The sequence below is a fragment of the Dromiciops gliroides genome, chromosome 5 (assembly GCF_019393635.1).
Source record: "Dromiciops gliroides isolate mDroGli1 chromosome 5, mDroGli1.pri, whole genome shotgun sequence".
NCBI lineage: Eukaryota > Metazoa > Chordata > Mammalia > Microbiotheria > Microbiotheriidae > Dromiciops > Dromiciops gliroides.
Window position 1 is genome coordinate 48,146,606 of NC_057865.1, and position 19,729 is coordinate 48,166,334.

The window sequence follows — 19,729 nt, forward strand, 5'->3', positions numbered from 1 at the left end:
ATCATCCAGATTTTCAAACCCAGAATCTCCCCTTAATTCATTTCTTTCCTTTCCCTTCATATTAATTATCAAATTTGGCCCATCCTACTTCAATATCACTAACAATTGTCTCTTTTTCTGGACTTACATGATCCTTATCATCTCTATTTTAATAGTTTTGCAATTGACCTCCCTGTTCCCAGGTTCTCCTCTTTCCAAGCCAAAATAACCTGCCTATAGCACTCCTTTGATAAAGAATCTTTAGTAGTTCCCTATCAATACACATTTAGAATCGCAGAGTTGGAAGGGCACTCAGTGGCTAACCTACACCCATAAAAAATTCCCAGTGTAACATACCCAATAAGTATATCCAACTTAACAAATCCTAGCACATAATAAATACTCAAATGTTTGTTGATTTGACTTGTTCACAAGTGGCCATTCACCCTTGGCTTGTGACCTCCATCGAGGAAAATCTGTCACCTCCTGAGGCAACTCATTCAACTTTCAGACAGCTTTAATGGCTAGAAAAATTTTCCTGAAATCAAGCCTAATTTTGTTTCTTTGCAGCTTCCTCCCATTGTACCTGGTTTTGTTCTCTGGGACCAACAGAACAAGAGTGATGCCTCTTCCACAGCTCCTCGAATACTTGAAAACATTTGTTTGTCATTTAAAGCCCTTTAGAATCTGGCTCCAGTCTTCTTTTCCAGATTTATTTCACACGAATCCCCTTCATGCATCCTACCCAAACTCCTCCTGTGTCTTACACTGGTTGTGTCTCATGCCTGGAATGAACTCCTTCAACACTTCTGCCTCCTAGAATCCTTAAGTTTCTTTAAGGATCTTCTTTAAGGATACCTCCATCAGGCACATTTACCCAATTAAGTGGCACCTTCCTCAAATTATTTTGTATTTCTTTATCTGTTTGCCTATTTTTATCACACAGTGGAATGTTAATTCCTTGAAGGCAGGGGCATTTTTCCTTTTTATTTACAGTGCATTGTACATAGTAGGCATTTAACGTTTATTAGAGTGAATTGAAGGGAGAAGAGATTATCAAAAAGGAACTATTGATGGCCAATAGTTTCAAATGTTAACAGAAAAATCAAGGAACGTTAGAATGAAAAAAGCCATTAGATCTGAGAATAAAAAGATCATTAGTTACTTTGGAGACTGCAGTTTCAATAATGTTAGATTTAAAAGATAATCAATCAATCAATCAACATTGTGCCTACTTTGTGCCCCAGCACTGTGCTAAGTTCTGGGGATACAAAAAGAGGCAGAAGAAAGTCCCTGCCCTGAAGTAGCTTACAATCTAATGGCGGAGACAACATGCAAGCAAATATATACAAAGCAAGCTATATATAGGATAAGCAGGAAATAAGTAACAGAGGGAAGGCACTGGAATTAAGAGGGGTTGGGGAAGGTTTCCTGTAGAAGATGAGATGTTAGTTGCAAGTTAAAGGGAGTCAGGAAGGTCAGTAGTCAGAGTGGAGGAAGGAAGACTGAATGGGTAATGAAAAAGAGGAAGCGGCAAGAATAAACTGCTCTCTTTGGAAGTCTGATGTTGAGAAGAGAAAGACAGTATGATATATTGGGAGTCAGCAGGCCCAAGCAAGAGTGTATTTGAAATAGAATATATTTGTAGAATGAGCAGAAGAAGCCATTGGAGAGCCAGAGACTGAAGTGCATCAGAGAAAGAAAATAATTGCTTAAGCAGATCCAGTGCTCTATCCATTATGCCCCATTCCTGCCTTTTGCGGGGTGAAGAATAGGTATGAAAAAAAGAAAGGTAAAAGAACAAAAGATTGTACCCAGAGAGGGGAATTCCAGGGTCCAAAATCCTTGTCGCTTTCATCTATGGTGTTCTCTTACCTTTCTCACTGACCTTGGCCTTTGGTTTATAGTCTCTCTCCTCCTATTCCCCAGCCACTGTCTTTGAATACTTCAAGGCACTTAGAATGACACAATTTCTAAGAAACTGTCATTCCATGTTCTTGAATTCATCAAATCCTCTAACCATGAGTCATAACTATGTCAGGACATCCAGAGCTTTGCCTGAGGCCAGGATGGGGAAGGGAATACATGCTTCCTCCCATTCAGAGACTGTAGATGCCATGCCTTGTACTTGCTCACAATCTTCTCCTGATCTGGGCAACAGAAATGTCTTCTCCCCATGATACCCCTCTCCCAGCGTCCACCTTTCCTCCCACACTTTGCAGAGTATGGGTGGGATTCATTGTGGGATGAGTTTACTCTCTCCTAGAACAATTAAACCCTCAGCTGGATGATTCTCTGTACCCGTACACACATTACTTCATGATTGGACTATTCCAATAGCCTTTTGGTTAGTTTCCCTCATCTCACCTCACTCCACTCTATCCTCCACTCAGCTATCAAAATGAACTTCCTAAAGTGCAGGTCTGACCATGTTACCCCTATTCAATAACCCTACCACCCTCAGGATCAAATGTAAAACCCTCTCTTTGACTGTTAAATCTCCTCATAACCTGGCTACATTTCCAGTCTTCTTACACCTTACTTCTTCTCCCCCCCCCCATTATCTCTATCCCTGTGGCACAGGCTGCCTTGGTGTTTCTTACACATGACACTCCATCTCCTTCCTCTGGGCATTTTTACTGGCTTCCCTTCCCTTCTCCCCCTGCCAAGGCTGGAATGATCAGTCTCCCTCTAAATCTGTCTTGTGACTTCCTTGGCTTCCTTGAAATCCCAGTTAAAAATCCAACCTTATACAAGAAGCCTATCTTGGTCCCCCTTAATGCTAGTCCCTTCTTCTAGCCCCCCTTTTTTGTTGATTATCTCCAATTTATCCTGTCTTTATCTTGTTTGAACATGGTTGTTTGCATGTTGTTGTTAAGTCATTTTTCAGTTATGTCTGACCCTTCATGATTCCATTTGGGGTTTTCTTGGCAGAGATTCTGGAGTGGTTTGGCCTTTCCTTCTCCAACTCGTTTTATAGATGAGGAGCTGAGGTAAAAGGGGTTAAATGACTTGCCCAGGGTCACAGCTAATATCTGAAGCCAGATTTGAACTCAGGAAGATGAGTGTTCCTGACTCAAGGCCCAGCACTCTATCCACTGCACCACCTAGATATTCCTTCTTTGCATGTAGCCTCCCCGAATAAACTGTGAGCCCCTTGAAATCAAGAACTGTGTTATGACTTACTTTGTGTTCCTAACTCTTAGGACAGTGCCTGGTACATAGTAGGTACTTAATAGATGCTGAATGACTATGCCATTACTTCAACCTTGGACTATTTTTTGCACTGTGCTTCCTGTAACTTTTTGCCCCAGGTAAAAGGATTCCTAGTCACAGATCTATTTTTCATCATACTTCAAACTCCCATGGAATGATGATGATAGGTGTTATTATTATCTTCCTTTTACATTTCTTTTTTTTCTTTTTTCTTTTTTTTACGGGGCAATGGGGGTTAAGTGACTTGCCCAGGGTCACACAGCTAGTAAGTGTTAAGTGTCTGAGGCTGGATTTGAACTCAGGAACTCCTGAATCCAGGGCCGGCGCTTTATCCACTGCGCCACCTAGCCGCCCCTTCCTTTTACATTTGAAGAAACTGAGATGGACAGAAATTAAGTGACTTGCCCAGGATTATACAACTAGAAAGTGTCTGAGGCAGAATTTGAACTCAGGTCTTCTTGATTCCTGATCCGGTACTTTATCGACTACATCACCTGGTTTCCTCAAATTCAAGGGAATTTATGATTTTGGTCACATTGCAAGAATGAGAGATGATGGATGTACAGTCAGAGCTCTTTTCTGGTACCCTTTTGATGTCAGGAGTAAGCAAGGAAGATGCCTAGTATGGTGACAGACAAAAGTCACATCCGATGGCCAGGCATGGATGAATTGTGATCTACATCCTTGGAAGGAATGGTCAGATTGATGAGATTAGAGATCCTTTTGAATAAGAACATTCAAACAACTTTCTTATGGCTCCACTTAACTTCTAAGTGACTTTCCAAATGGAAGGACCTTTCCATAGACAATACTCCATTAAATATGTTGTCTTTCCATAATAGAATGTACACTCATCGAGGGCAGAAACTAGCTTTCTTTTTGTAATTCTTTCGAAGTACATGGGATAGTGCCTAGCATATTATACAGCCAATGCTTTTTCATTCATTCATTCATTCTTATCTTTAGCTCACAGATGAAGAAACTGAAGTACAGAGAGCTCATGGGACTTGCCCATGCATGCAACTAATAAGCACCATACCCAAGTTTCTTCATCCTCCAAGCGCCACACAGTCTGGGATTAGGAGAATAGAAAGCTGGGAGAGATATGTTAGTCATAGAAAAAGTCAAGTACTGACCACCTGGAGATGGGTATAGGCCTGAAGAACTTTATAGGATTAAACAGCCAAAAAGTTCCATTGAGAATTTTGGTAAGATGTTATGTGATGCCATACCCAAGGCCCTTGAGGGCTTTAGATGACAGTGCTTCAGACAAACAGCTGTGTCGGGGGAGAGGAAGGAGAAGAGAGCCAAAACTCATCATAGACTCTTAGCCTTCTGGCGACACTACGCAAGATTACTCCTCAAAGACCTCCAACCATCAAAGCAAATAGAGATCGGTAGGGGTCTGCAATTAGACCCTACTCTCCCAGAGATCCAGATAATGAGAAAACTTTCTTCTCAACCTATGGCTATAGGGTGGCTATTGTTCAGGACAAGTGATCACAGAAGACAAGGGTAAATCAGTTTGTACTTCAGGGACAATATATTTTGATTTATATGATCCTATCACAGATTCAGCTCAGGGTAATGGTACCCTCACTTCAATGAAATAACTAAAGTGTAAAAAGACAACTGAATTTATCAAAGTGATCACAGCAATTGGTGAAATAGATTTAATAATGATAATATATTTTTAAAGTGCTGCATATATACACACATATACACATGTATGTATTTGCATATACACATACATGTATGTGTATACATGCACATGTATGTGTGTATATAGAAATATATTATCATTGGAATCTGACATTAACCATTAGGCTCAGAGGCTCAGAGGTTCAGAGGCTCAGAGACAGTAAACTACTTGAATAATGGTCACATAGCTGGTAGGTGTCAGAAGTGGGATTCCCAGAGATTGGAATCTGTTGTTTCATGTGGTTCCTGTACACAAGTGCATGGGCAGGTAGGTATTGCTCCACAATCCTTACTGCATAGAGTCAGCCACCCTACCAGTGGTAATTAACATGGCATTTGTGGCCATATGCCTCATCCATGTTTCTTTAATAGCCAAGGGTGCAACTGTGACAGTAGGTAGGACCCTGTGAAACCCAAATGTTCAGCCCTTGGTTAGAATACCACAGAATTAAAGAATTTTAGTGTTGGAAGGAGCCTTATAGTTCTTCTGGCCCAGTTGATACCCCCAAATTCCTAATCTTTCAGGCAAAGGAGGGTGTGACACCCTAGATGAAGCAAATGGAAAGTGAACTACCTGTACAACCTAATTCATAAGGCTGTTGTGAGGAGAGTGATTTATAAGCTCTAAAATGCTATTCAAATAGAAGAGGGAAAAGAATCCAAAAGTGTAGGCTGTGTGTAACACCCTGTAACAGAAAGTACAGATTCTATATAACTGACCTAGTCCATTTAAACATAGCAGACAACTGACCCAGTACTTCCAGACTACCTCCAAAGAAAAGGAGCCAGTTTGCCTCACTTAAAAAGGTGTTAGAGCAACAAGCTTCATTTGGAGCCATCCATGGTGCTGACTTATGGCCAAGATTATTTTTTTTTCCAGCTGGTCTTTCTTGATAAAGTATTCACTGCTTCTTAAACCTGTTGAGTCTACAACTGATTCTTGTCTGCCAACCCCTTGTATATATTACCTATAGTCAAAGCCTCAAAGCCAAGGGTTCTTAACCTTTTTTTATGTCATAGATCCCTGATGAAGTCTATGAACCTATTTTCAGAACAATGTTTGTAAGTGAATAAAATGAAACATAAGAATTACTACACTGAAAGAGTTACCAAAATATTTTTTTAAAAAATGAGTTCACAGACCCAAGGCTAAGAATATAAGGTAAAGGGCATGAGTCCTACGATTTCATATGATGGACTATGTTGACCTCTCCCTCATCTATCCAAGTAAGCACACCTTCCTCTAAAATTAGCCAAAGTTAATTCCTTGCCTTCACCCCAGCCACTGATTCAGCTCAGTCTGTTCTACCTGAGACAAACCATTCTCTTCTGCCCTTCTGAATCAAATTCACTATGCTTTGTTGTTTCTTCCTTCCTGGTGTCAGCTTCATTCCACTGCTATCATAATAATCTAGCACTTTATGATAACTACTGACATTTCTATTGTGCTTCAATGTTTGTGAAGGGCTTTGCAAGCATTATTCTCTTGAGGCTCACAAGGGCATTGTAAAGTAAGTACTTAAGTTATTATTATTCCCAATTTACAGATGAGAACACAGGTTACCACAAGTGGCTTGCCTATAGTCACATGGACTATAAATGTCAGGCACTGGCTTTGAACCCTGTTGATTCTGCCTCCACAACATCTCTTTTATCTCTCCATCCCCTTCTCTCTATTCACTCAACAGCATCTTAATTCAGTCCTCATTATCTTTTACCTTGATGATTACAATAGTCTTGGGATTCACTTCCCTGCCTCAAGTCTCCGTCTCCCATACAACTGTGAAATCTCAGTTCTTATCACATTATTACCCTGTTCAAAAAGTTCCGGTGGCTTCCTCTTTTCTCTGGGATAAAATGCAAACTTCTACCTTTGGCATTTAGGGCCCTCTGTAGTCTGGTTCTAGCATATTTTATTACACAATACTTCATTACACATGACTCACCTTCATGTACCTCGTTACAACCAAATTGATCTACATCTTCTTTCCAGAACATGACATTCCATGTCTTACCTCTCTGCCTTTATATAGTCTATATTCCATGCTTGGAGTGTACTTCCTCCTTATATCTGCCTTTTAAAACCCCTAGGGGAGGAATCGAGGTGTTGCCATAGCACATAGAGTGCCAGGTCTGAAGTAAGAAAGACTCACCTTCCTGTGTCCAAATCCAGTCTCAGACACTTACTAGCTGTATGACCTTGGGTAAATCACTTCATCCTGTTTGCCTCAGTTTCCTCATCTATAAAATGAGCTGGAGAAGGAAATGGCGATGCCATTCCAGTATCTCTGCCAAGAAAAGCCCAAATGGGGTCACCAAGAGTGGGACATGACTGAAATGACTGAACACAATAAAAACACATCTACATGAGGCCTTTCCTGATCCCTCCAGTGGCATATTCATCCAAACACAAATTATTTTATACTTCTTTTATGTGTACTTTGTAGTTATTTTCATGTCTGTATGCTGTTTCCCTCAATAGAATATAGACTCTTGGAGGGCAGGAGTGGGTTCATTAATGTCTTTATATCCTGAATGCTTAGCACAGTGTCTAGTATACAGTAGAAGCTTAATAAATGCACTTTCATGGATTGATTCCCTATTCCATGTCCAATACTCTTTCCACAGCCCCACACTGCTTCTGCCTTACTATCTCATGCCTGAATTACTGTAGTAGCCTCTTAGCTAATCTTTCTGCCTCTACTCCCTTCCCACATCAATCAATCCTTCGGAGCTCTTCCAGATTAATTTAAAACAACCAAAATCCACTTTCACTATGTCACACAATTACAAAAGAGCTACCCCCTTCCTCACCAGACCTTTCAACATATGTTCAGTCAACAAATATTTATTCTCTATTCTATGCAACACACTCTGCCGGATGCTGGAGAAAACACATAAAGCAATTCAGCTATGTTCCCTGTTTTTCTTACAGTGTAGGTGAAGAGACCCTGACTTCTCTTTCAAAAGTTTTCTATAATCTCTGGACTCCTCTCCATCCTAGAAGCTTATTTCCCAGTATTCCTCAAAAGGAATTCTGTGCATTCCAGTCCCTCAAAAGACCATGTCACTTTCTTTTCTGCCTTTATTATTTGCTCTTTTCCCCTCCTAGAATGCATTTACTTTTCTACCTATCTTTATTCCATATACTTATTTCATGAGAACCCAGTTCACATTGATTCATTGAACTTTCTCTTTTTCTCTTTCTCTCTGTCACATACATACACACATATCAGGGGTGATGGCACTCTTTGGCAGTCTGGTGAAGCCTGTTGACCCCTTCTCAGAATGTTTTTAAATGCATGAAATAAAATATGTAGGATTACAAAGAAAAAATTATATTGAAATACAGTTATCAAAATATTTTTTTAGGGGCAGCTAGGTGGCACAGTGGATAAAGCACTGGCCTTGGATTCAGGAGGACCTGAGTTCAAATCCAGCCTCAGACACTTGACACTTAACTACCTGTGTGACCCTGGGCAAGTCACTTAACCCTCATTGCCCTGCAAATATATATATATATATATATATATTTTTTTTTTTTTAAAGTTCATGGACCTGAGGTTAAGAACCCCTGTTGTAAATTCTTTTGCCTTCATTAGCTGTTATATCTTATTCTTTCTTGTAAATGGCATCTTCCCAACCAGAAGTAAACAGCATTATGGACTAGGATCATTTCTGGTTTGGTTTGGATAGGTTTTTTGCTGGGCAATGAGGGTTAAGTGACTTGCCCAGGGTCACACAGCTAGTAAGTGTCAAGTGTCTGAGGCTGGATTTGAACTCAGGTCCTCCTGAATCCAGGGCCAATGCTTTATCCACTGTGCCTCCTAGCTGCCCCCAAGGATCATTTCTGATACCTCATTTGTATTCTGTGTCATACTAGGTGGATGCTTAGTAAATACTTGTCAAGTGATTCATTGAAAGAATCAATCACTCCTATCTTAACATTACCTCAGGACCCCAAGGAAACATTCAAGGTTGAGAAGCTAGGGCTGGAAGAGCCAAGGAACACATAAAAGCCAGAAGTCTAAGTAAGATTATAGATTAGTATAGGGTCTGGAGAACTAAGTCAGACAAAAGGCATAAACCAGACAAGCAACCAGATCAGCAGACATGAGGAAAGCATTTATGTATTTCTTCTTTGTGGAGCAGAACCCAATTTTATTGCAGAGCCTACATGCAGGTGAGAGCAAGTGAGTCAATTTGCAGACATGATAAATTGGCAGCCTGGATTGGGTGGGGGAGAATGGAGTCAGGTTTGAGTGTGTATCTTGACAACTAGAACCCCAAAATACCATATTCTAGTTCTCTATCAGTGGCATTTTTATAAATCATTGTAGTTTAAAATACCAGTAAGGCTAAAAATGAAATATTCTGAAATAGGCATATACAAATTTTCTGTTAGAATGGAAACTATGAGACAAAATTAAATCCAAACAAGCCCAAAGAATGATAAAACTCAAAAATATACCATGAATGAAAGTTAAACTCAGATAATACAAAGAATGAAAAGAAAAAAAAAAGACTAGAAGATACCTTTTTTTTGGTGAGGCAGTTGGGGTTAAGTGACTTGCCCAGGGTCACACAGCTAGTAAGTGTTAAGTGTCTGAGGCTGGATTTGAACTCAGGTTCTCCTGAATCCAGGGCAGGTGCTCTATCCACTGTGCCACCTAGCTGCCCCACCTTTTTAAAATTATCAAAACAATCTGGTACTGGCTAAGAAATAGAGAGGTAGAACAGTGGAATAGAATAGATAGAAACAACACTATAGTAAATGACTATAGTAGTCTAGTATATGATTAACCAAAAGATCCAAACTTTTGGAACAAAAACTCATTATTTCATAAAAACTGCTGGAAAAACTGGAAAGCAGTATGGCAGAAATTACATCTCACGCCATATGCTAAAATAAAGTCAAAATGAGTACATGATTTACAAATAAAGGATGATACCATAAGAAAATTAAAGGAGTATGGAATTTTTTATTTGTCAAATTTCTGGACAGGGGAAGAATTTAGGACCAAAGAAGATATAGAGAATAAAATTAAATGTAAAATAGATCATTTTGATTATATAAAATTAAAAGATTTTGCAAAAACAAAACTAAGTAACCAAGATTACAAGGCAAGTAGAAAACTGGGAAAGAATTTTTTTAAACAAATATCTCTGATAAAGACCTCATTTCTCAAATATATAAAGAACTGCATCAAAGTTTTAAAAATAGAAATCAATCCCCAATTGATAAATGGTCAAAGGATTTAAATAGGCAGTTTTCAGACAAAGAAATCAAAGTTATCAATAATCACATGAAAAAATGCTCTAGATCATTATTGATCAGAGAAATGCAAATTAAAACAACTCTGAGATATCACCTTACACCCATTAGAATGGCAAATATAATAAGAACTGAAAATATTAGGTGTTGGAGGGATTGTGGGAGAACTGGGATGCTAATCCATTGTTGGTGGAGTTGTGAAAAGATTCAACCATTGTGGAGAGCAATTTGGAACAATGTCCAAAGGGCTATAGAATTGTGCATACCCTTTGACCCAGTATTACCACTACTTGGTTTATATCCCAAAAACTTCCCCTAAAAGAGAAAAAGACCTATTTGGTGGCTAAAAATTGAAATCAAAGGAATGCCCCTCAATTGGGGAATGGCTAAACAAACTGTGGTATATGATGGTAATGGAATATTACTGTGCAGTAAGAAATGACAAACAGGATGACTTCAAAAAAGCTTGGAAAGACATGTATGAAATAATGTATTGGAAAGTGAGCAGTAGCAAGAGAACCCTGTACTCAGAGATAGCAATGTTGTTCAATGAAGAACTGGGAATGACTCGACTATTCTCAACAATACAATAATCCAAGACAATCCCAAAAGAATATTGATGAAACATACTATCCACCTCCAAAAAAAGAGCTGATATTGATTGAACAGACTGAAGCATGCAATTTTCCACATTCTTTCATTAAGTGACAAATATAATAATGTTTTGCATGATCATATATGTATAACCCATATGAGATTGTTTGTCACCTTGGCAAGGGGGGAGGGAGGGAAGGAGGGATAGAGAATGGAACAGAAAAATATAAATAAAACTGTTTAACCTGAAAAAAAAATGCAATCCCTCTACAGAGAAAGAACTGATGGTATCTGAATACAGATTGAAGCATTAAAAAAAAAGATACCTTAAAAAAACCCCAAGAGATTGTCCAAAAATAAATTTTGAACAACATTACAGATCAAGATATTATGTTCTTCAGGGATATGCAGGATAGTCAACTGAGCTCAATTATCAAATGTGAAGGATGTCCTTTGTAACTTGATATTCCAGGGTTGGATATCAGGGGAAAAGGAAATTAAATGCTGTGGGCTTTTAATAGAAGCTGGATATTAGGCTGTGTCAACACCCATATTTATGTTTGTTCATATGTCTACAAATGTTCATAAATACAAATTTTTACAGTATTAAGGGAGGAATAAAAAATGCAAATGTACCTTCATGAATATTGGTTCAAGTGTGTCTGTTCTTCATGGTATAAGAGTAAGTAAGATAAAAACACTAAAGAATGCATTATATAAAACCAGAACACACTAAGGAGTGTTTGGAGTAAAACTATTTTCCATATCAAGCAATTAAGCAGATATAGCTCTGAATCCTTAGCATAAATAAAGAAGCAATTTTGTAAACAACATCATCAATGCATGTCTATCAGCTTGGAATTCAAACCTCAAGAGTCTGACTTAATTGCTCAATTTGTCAAATATGTATGCATGTATTATGTTTATTTCTCTTTTTGTATGTGTGTACACACATTATTTGTCATTGTAAAAAATTATAGATGTCCAAACTCACCAACAATGAATGAATGTCTGAATTGACTATTCGTGTAATGGAATACCACAAAACTTTTAAAATTATAAAGATGAGAAATTTAAAGAAATCTGGAGACACATGAAACAATGCAAAACAAAGCAAACAGAACCAAAACAATATACCTACTAACTATGACTAGGTGAAAGGGAAAACATATATGCAAATACATAAATTAATGATCAGCTAGAGAACAGAGGGGGAACAAGCTATTATGCATGCATGGTATATAGATGTAGATACATATTTGTTCTGGCTACTGTCTAAAGTTTGAAAAGAAAAGAAAATTAATGTGTTTTAAAGAAAAAAGATTCAGTAATCTATATGATGATATAAGTTAGAATCCCCATGTGACATACATTTAGTTTTTAAATTTTAAAGGTTATATGTGACTATGTTCAAATGATCTCTTCTACAGGGTGGGCCAAAAAGCATGATGTTTTAATAACTTTTTAAATATTATTTTTTATTTTTTGTCATTTACAAGGTTTAATTTTTCACACATAATGTGAATTCATTTCCTATATATACTGTATATAATGCTATGGTATTGTAAATTAAAAACAAAAAATAAAGGAGTTATTAAATATTGAAACACCTTTGTGATTTTTGGCCCACTCTATATAACTGACTGCTGTAAGATATGAACAACATAACTGCACACCATTTTAACTTTTCTCAAATGCATCTAAATTAGGGGGTGGCTAGGTGGTGCAGTGGATAAAGCACTGGTCCTGGATTCAGGAGTACCTGAGTTCAAATCTGGCTTCAGACACTTGACACTTACTAACTGTGTGACCCTGGGCAAGTCACTTAACCCCCATTGCCCTGCCAAAAAAAAATTTACTCAAATGCATCTAAATTAGATTTTGCCCCGAAGAATAGGAAGACTAATAATATGAAGGCATGCAAAGATATTCTCAACATATTTATAACTCTGTGTAGTAGTAGTAATAGTAGTAGTAGTAGTAGTAGTGGTGGTGATGGTGGTAGTAGTAGTAGTAGCCTATAAAGAGATAAAACTTGGAGATCACCTGTTGGAATAAAAACAACAATCACTGAGGCCATTTAAAATTACTAGTTGATTGGGCAGCTAGATGGTGCAGTGGTTAAGGCACCGACCCTGAATTCAGGAGTACCTGAGTTCAAATCCAGCCTCAGACACTTGACACTTACTAGCTGTGTGACCCTGGGCAAGTCACTTAACCCCCATTGCCTGCAAACAAACAAACAAAAATTACTAGTTGATTGGGAACGAGGAACAGTTCATTAAGAAGGCAAAAATACTGCAGAGGTAAGAATCATAAAAGAAAAATATGTCCTTATCCTAAAGTGGGGATTAAAAGTTAAGTAGTACCTAAAGTCTTTTAGATAGCCTCTTAGATAATTGGGAAAATGGTTCAACAAATAGTGAAATGTGAATGTAATGGACTATAGGGAGTGATGAGAGATGACTTCATAGAATCCTGGATAGTATGAACTGATTGATGCAAAGTGAAATAAGCAGAGTCAGAAGAATTTAAACCAGTATAAGGACAACATAAAGAAAATAATTTTGAAACTAATGAATACAATCAAAGAATGAAGTCTCCAGGAGACCTGGAAATACTCTAAAGATGTTACCGTTCTTCAGATAGAAGGGAAGGACACCAGATGTAAAAAGGAGAATTTTTAGATATGGCCATAGTGTGGATTAATTTTAATTGTTACAACTTTCCACCCTCCCCATCCCCATTTGTGTTTTTAATTTGGGAGGAAGAAAGTAAGGTTAATGGGAGGTGTATTTAGTAATAATGTAATAGTAATGTCTTAAGGGGTCATTGTAATATTTCAAATTTACTCAAGGGAAGATCAAATAGCAACATAAGCAGAACTTTTAAACTGAAAGTATAGAATTATATACTTAGAGCAATTGGTATAAGATAGAATTCATAATTTCATATACAGTCCTATTTTTTGCATGTTTTGATTTATGTATGGAAATTCTCTTTATGGTTTTTAAATGCATCATCAAATTAAACCCAAACAAGTTATACTTTAGTTTTTTTTGGAAGACCTTTAGTGATTGGGAACCTACTGCCTTCTGAAGCATCCCATTTTGTCATATTACTATAATATATGTTATTTTCTTTACAACAACTGATCTGCTTTCCAAAATTTGGACCCATTGTTTCTAGTTCTGTACTGCTTCTTCCCATGTATTTTTTTTAACTTTAAATAAAAATGTTTATTTAAAAAAATTCGTAGTTGATAATTCCATTTTAGGATATGAGTAACAACACAAAGTGCTTGATCTTCCCTTGGAACTTATTAGGTTACTAGAATTCTTTAATTGAAGCTCAGAATGAAGGACATTGAAATCCAATGACTAGGGTACCATTGAGTACTTTGCATGAAGAACATAATAAGTGGTTCCCTGGCATTCTAATGTACTTCACTAGTAGCAAGAAAATGAATTTCACTCTAACAGTAAATTACACAGGTCCAGTGCCATTTTCCTGATAGAAAGTATAGCAAAGATTACTAATGTAGAACAAAAAATCAGATAGCAGCATGGCATTAAGAAGTGTATTTGTTGGGCACAGCTAGGTGGCACTGTGGATAAAGTACCGGTCCTGGATTCAGGAGGACCTGAGTTCAAATTTGGCTTCAGACACTTGACACTTACTAGCTGTGTGACTTTGGGCAAGTCACTTAACCCTCATTGCCCTGAAAAAAAATTTTACAAAAAGAAGTGTATTTGTTATAATTTTTTCCTACTTTTACACTATCAGCTTCAACATTATGTCCCCCTAAATGTCTGTAGTCTTTATATCAGATGCATACATTTTGTTGGTCTCAGTCCAGTAGGTACCAATGCAAATATGAAATTTTCTTTCTCTTTCTGACCATCTTAAAATTTTGTTCAGAACATCAATTCTATTCAATTAACACTTAATGAATAATCATAATAAAGGAAAACATTTTAATTTTTAAAAAATTGATCAAGGAGATTTTACTCCATGAGGATCATTCATTCATTTTTTAGATAAAGGAGAAAATGGTTCAAATTTTTCCATTCCCAGCCTCTGCAATCTTAATTCTATTCTTTAGAACAATAAACACCACTGTAAATTTTTTTCATTTCTTCATGTTCTCAGGCTGTGCTTGATTTCCATTTTCTCTGCGAAAAAGGTCTTGGTCTCAATAGCTCTCAAAAAAAAAAAACCCACAAAAACCCAAGCAACATTACATAATAGAACAGATTTGTATAAATGCATTATCAAAAAAAAATGTCCTGTACGTTTCCTTCTGAGGCATAAAGTATGAATAACCACTTCACAAAACTTATCCTTGCCTGAGGTAGGAACATCTTATTAGGTTTTGTATCCTGTCTCTGAATAGTTAAGGAATAAAGAATGTCAAGGCACATGTCAATGAAATTCAGTGGTTTGCATCAACTAAAAGAATCTTTTTAAAAATAGTTTTTTGAAGCCCTTAGGCTGATTGCATCAAACACGAGGGTCTCATAATGCATTCCATTACCAATATTACTGGGCTTTGGGTGATTTTTCCTCAATTAAGAATTCAACTGATGGAAAATAGGAAATGCTTTCTTACTTAATTTCTTGCGATGATTTCTCTTCTACATGTCTAGATCTAAGTAAGCTTTTATTTGCAGTCAGAGCAGCCTCTATGAACTCTAGAGGAATAAGGAATACAAGTAACAAATTCATGGAGTTTATTCCAATCTTGTCTTGTTTTTCCATTTTGGACTTTTTGCCCTGGTAGTTTATGTAGGTTGGATCTAGCCATCTAAAATTAGGTGGAGAATTTAGGCAATTATCTGAATAATTCAGCTCAAAAATGAAATGCTTCTTCTGTATAAAATATCCAACTAATTGCATCAATTCATCACTTAGGATTTTGTGTGTAGACACAATCTCTAATTCAAATGAACGTCTCAACTTTCCTATAATTCAAAACCTTTTCTTGAATGCCGCCTCTTATTTCTCTGACATCTCCAGTATCATTATTTCTCATATTCCACTGACTTGCAGTCTAGACATGTGATTCATTTCTCTTTTTTCATGATCACCCACACCACTGACCAATGCTTCTGGAATAAGACTACATTTATACTGTAATATTTCCCAAAGTCAATTAAGATCTCATTGTAATGACTCCAAAATAATTTCTTCCTAGTCTCTCTTTCCTTCAGTTCTCTAGAGCATTAAATTACTCTTACCACTCTGCCAAGATATCTTTTGCTTTTGGCTTCTCCCAGTTGAATTCTAAATTTTCTTGAACTACAATATCAAAATTCTCCTGATTTTTTCTGTCTTCTTTCCTTATAAACTCATATTTCTATTGTGCATTTCACTGAAATCTACATATATATGTACAATACATTTCAACTAGGAACAAATTATTCAAAGGCACCTAACACTTAAAAGGAACATTTTTAAAACAACAGAAGCAATGTCCTCCAACTTATTCATATTCTAATTAACTTATTCACAAGGGAGGATAAAGTCTTCTAAAAGGGTGTGTCCTTCAAAAGGAAATGGATCCTTCAGTAAGAATATTTGCCCAGGAAGTACAGTTTACACATGATCCCTTGTCAGTTGATCTATGCAAACGGTATTGACACAGAAAAATAGCAAATGTAACTCTACTCCATTTCTTCCTTATGATTAGCTACCTGCAAACTGTCCCCCCCCGCCCAAAAAAAAAGGGGGAACAGAGGGGACTGGAATATCCACTTAAGTATTGTTAAAAAATATGGAAAAGCCACAAGGAAAAGGATCATAGCAAATTATAAGATATTGCTTTATTTTAAATTTAAAAGTTCCAAAAATAGGCAAAGAGAAGAAATTCTACTCTCCATTCATGACAAGAAAAAGAAATTGTGCAACCTAGAAAGATTCAAATTATTCATCAAAGAGAATTTTCTTCTCTGGGACAAATGCACTATACTTTAGTGGGAGTTAAGCCAGATTCTCCCCTCTCCCCCAACTTTTATAAATGATACATGGAGGTTTCTGGTGTCTTGGCTAATGTGAGAAAATGGGAAGTTGTCTCTTCTCAATAAGGATGTAACAGTCAATCATACTCCTCCTGACCTGTTTTTAGGACAAAGGTCTCAGATCCCCTCCTTCCCCTCTGGCTAACATAATCACATGGTTCAAGGATCCTTGGTCTCAATAAGGTCCACTCCGGTATTATGCCCATTTAAGGAAGAAGGATAGGAATACTGCATTCCAACTAGCTAGTTTTTGCGCATAGATTGTAACCCTTGAGTAATCAGACCAATGATGAAAAAGGGGAAGGTCCATTCTCATTAGGGACTAGGGTTTAAAACAGGGCCTGTGAGCCCCCTTTCTTTGCACCTACTAGCTGCACACTAGGGTGCTTCCTTCTCATGAGAAGGAAATAAAAGAGCCTTTGTCACATCGCTGCTGGATTCCTGAGAATTATTGAGAAGAGGATTGTTTTCCCTCACAGCTAAGAAAAGGATCCTCAACATCTTATTGAGATTTTATGTTGGCTTTAATTGTTTGGAACTCAGATCATGTCGAGCATTTATTAAGAACCAACTATGTGCCAAGTATTGTGCTAAGGGTTGGGAATTAAAAAAAAAAGGCAAAAGGTAGTCCCTGTTCTCAAGGAGTTCACCATCTAATGGAAGAGATAATATGCAAACAAGGTAAATTGGAGATAATCCAGAGAAGGAAGTCACTAGCATTATGGGAAATTGGAAAAGGCTTCTTCCAGAAGGTGAGATTTTAGCAGACACCTGAAGGAAGGCAAGGAAGCCAGGAGGCATTACCTGCTCTTGACACTGTAATTCCATACCCCAATCCCATTATAAAAATGCAAAGAAGAATTCACCATAGGGAATTGAATGAAGTTATTGGTACCAAATAGTTATAACATATGTAGAATGTGGAGTGAGAATTGGGGGTGGCAGATGGACAGCCAGAATGTTATCTTGCTATCTCTGAAATACTAAAACAACTAGTGAAAGACTTCTGGCATTTTGGATAAATTCTCCATGACAGACTTATGGAAAGACAAAGACAAAAACTGCATAAGATGAAAGGAGGAATTAGGACCTGTGCCAGTGGAGTGAATGCCCTCAAGGATGTGATAACAGTTCAACTGAAGTATCCTTGATATCTCATTTGCTAAAGAGATTACTAAAGCAAGCAAGCATTCACTAAATCTTATTAATAAATGCCTAGAGGTGGCACAGTGGAAGAACCACGGGGCCTGGAATCAGGAACAGTCATCTTTGTGAGTTCAAAACCAGCCTCAAACACTTAGTAAGTGTGTGACCTTGAACAAGTCACTTAACTCTGTTTGCCTCAGTTTTCTTATTTTGTGACAGAGTGGGACATGACATAAACAACAACAACAAAAAGAAGACATTTGTCATCTACAATGACATCTCTTTAAAAAATTCAAATGCCTAATTGTCATATTTTCTGTAGTGTGCAATCTCATCCTTATAATCCTTAATGTGCAATAATGGAATAGTTGAAATGTATATTGTTATGAATGTATGGATCACCTGGATTTGATGGCGCAGCCTTATTATCCAAAAGGATTTTATGAAACACTGGATTAATAGGAGCAAAATGCCCTTTGACTGAGCTTCAAACTGAACCTAGATAGCTAGCGGGTTAAGTCCCTATCTGCTGACTTCTTTCCCCAGGATAGTAAGTCCCTATCTGGGTGTCTTCTTCCTTGCCAAACCCCATTTTTTGAGAATCATATAATGTGATCATAGTGTTTCAGTTAAGTTGAACTATCAAACTCATTGGTATTTCCTACATTCTCCTTCTAACTGAAATTGTTAAACTGATTTGCAATACATACATTCTTGTCATAGTATTTGCTTTTAGCTTGATTTGTATCATGCTAATGGAACTGATAACACCCTGTCACCAGTGAGCAAAGAAACCTTATATACCCTCAGAAAGAAGGAATCTTCTAGCTCCTTCTTTGGAAGGGGTCTCTGCATGATTCACGCCTGCTTGTTCTTGGGACAAATATATTGGTACTATGTTTTTCCTTTCTGTCTCTGATCTGGTTTTTCCTGTAGGAGACATTATGAAAATAATTTCTCTGATCTTTTTTTTTTTTTCTGTAGGAGACAGGTATAAAACCAAAATTTGACACTATTAATTATAGGAGACTAATTGGAAAGCAGTAATAGAATGTTCATTAACCTTTGTGACAAGTAAGTTTAGTCAAGGAATTCATAGTCTAGAATGAATTTAGAGAAGATGTTCTGTACATTTGTATAAATAAAAGAGTGAGTAGTTGTTTTGAGGACCTTGAACATTTCCCCAGGTAGATAGGTGGAAAAAACAGAAAGACAACAAATGATCATAAAGCTCTAACATTTCTGTCTTCTCTGTCTGTGGATACACATTATTCTAAACAGCAGGTGAAGCAACGAAGTAACATGTTTAGATCAAATTTTATAATGGATGGGTTACATTTTTCTTCGTGAAATAAATATTTGTGTTTCTTTTGTAACATTTGCTACTATATTTAAAAACCATTGGAGTGTAAGCTAATGGTACTGCCTCTTGCATTTCTTTGTATCTGTAGTGCTTAGCACAGTGCCTGGCACGTAATAGGCTCTTAATAAATAAATAAAAACTTGTCAGTTGATTGTTGACTGACTGGCATACTAGAATCTTGCATCTGACATGCTAATGTATTAACCCTTTGTTATAGCCTAGGTAGCACAGTGGATAGAGCACCAGGCCTGGATTCAGGAAGACTCATCTTCCTGAGTTCAAATCTCTCCTTAGACATTTACTAGCTATGTGACCTGGGCAAGTCACTTAACCTTGTTTGCCTCTGTTTCCTCATCTGTAAAATGAGCTGGAGAAGGAAATGGCAAACCACTCCAGTATCTTTGGTAAGAAAACCCTACAAGCGATCATGAAAAG